A 1,346-nucleotide genomic window follows, 5' to 3' on the forward strand; every position below is an offset into this window, starting at 1 on the left:
GGGGGAGGGGAAAAACGTGTGGGTGCAGAACAGGGCTGCACTGAGAGAGAAGAGGGGGACGGAAACCTTCCACAGGGCGCACCATCTCAACTAGAGTCCATTCCAAAATCTGAATCCTGAGAAAAGGGCTTCGAGTTCTCCAGTGGTGGTCACCAGATCTGGAATCTGCAAGTGGAAGGCCATATGGATTTTTATTTTTGCTGGGGGTGGAGAGAGTCCACACTTGCTGGATAAAAAGCAAGACTCGAAGGAAAGTCCATCACACAGGAAGCGTCAACCCTGTTGTATTCTTTATTTGGAACCATTCATAATGTCTAGTTCTATGTCATAATGTTAATGGGATTAAACTTGAATAACTCAAAATTCAAGAGAAAGGCCAATTGACTCAACTATGATATTATGTTGCTTCCCTGTGATATTGCTGTTTCTGTAGGTCTCGAAAGCATAGCACTTGGAGACAGGCAGTTTCCCAGAGGTGGAGCTGGGGGCTGGATAAACCTGACATATGAGGTGGTATATGTCTATAAGGTTTAAAATGTTACAAGATTCATATTTATCTCCCAGAGAGGCTGAACAATTCAATAAAATACACTGTGGTCTTCTATGTGTTAGACACACTATCCTCAACTGGTTCTAATGAGAGGCAACTAGAATAAACCATTACAAGACAAGGGAATAATGGCATCAGGAAGGTTTGGGGAGCCCAGAAAAACAGTTCTTCGCTCAAACTTCTAAACAGGATGATGCTCGCTCACACACACACACACACACACACACACACACACACACACACAGTAGGCTGCAAGGTCATTTTGAACGGTAAGGTTGGCTTGTTAAAGATGGCAGAATCCTGACTGCCTTTTCCCTGTTAGATTTCTTTTGTTAGATTTGTCAACGGTTTGTCAATTTTACTAATCCTTTCAAAGAGCCAACTTCTTGTCTTGATTATTTCTATTGTTTTTCTGATTTCTATTCATTTATTTCTGCTCTAATTTTTATTCTATCTGGTGACTGTAGGCTTAGTTTGCTTTTCTAATTGCTGGAGATGTTGTCTTAGTGTGTTGATTTCTGTTCTTTCATCTTTTTTGTATGTGTGCATTTATTGTTATAAATAGTTCTATAAGCACTGTTCTTGCTGTGTCCCAAAGGTTTTGGTATGTTGTATTTTCATTTGTCATTTGAATCAAGGAATGTAAAAAGTTTGTTTTTAATTTGTTCTATTATCCAGTAGTTTTTGAGCAAAGTGTTATTTAATTTCCGTGTATTTGACTTTGTTTCCTTGATCTTCCTTTTGTTGATTTCTAATTTTATAGCATTGTGATGTGAAAAGATGCTTTGTAGTATTT

Source organism: Chrysochloris asiatica, unplaced genomic scaffold (genome assembly GCF_000296735.1).
Source record: "Chrysochloris asiatica unplaced genomic scaffold, ChrAsi1.0 scaffold00289, whole genome shotgun sequence".
NCBI classification, from domain to species: Eukaryota; Metazoa; Chordata; class Mammalia; order Afrosoricida; family Chrysochloridae; genus Chrysochloris; species Chrysochloris asiatica.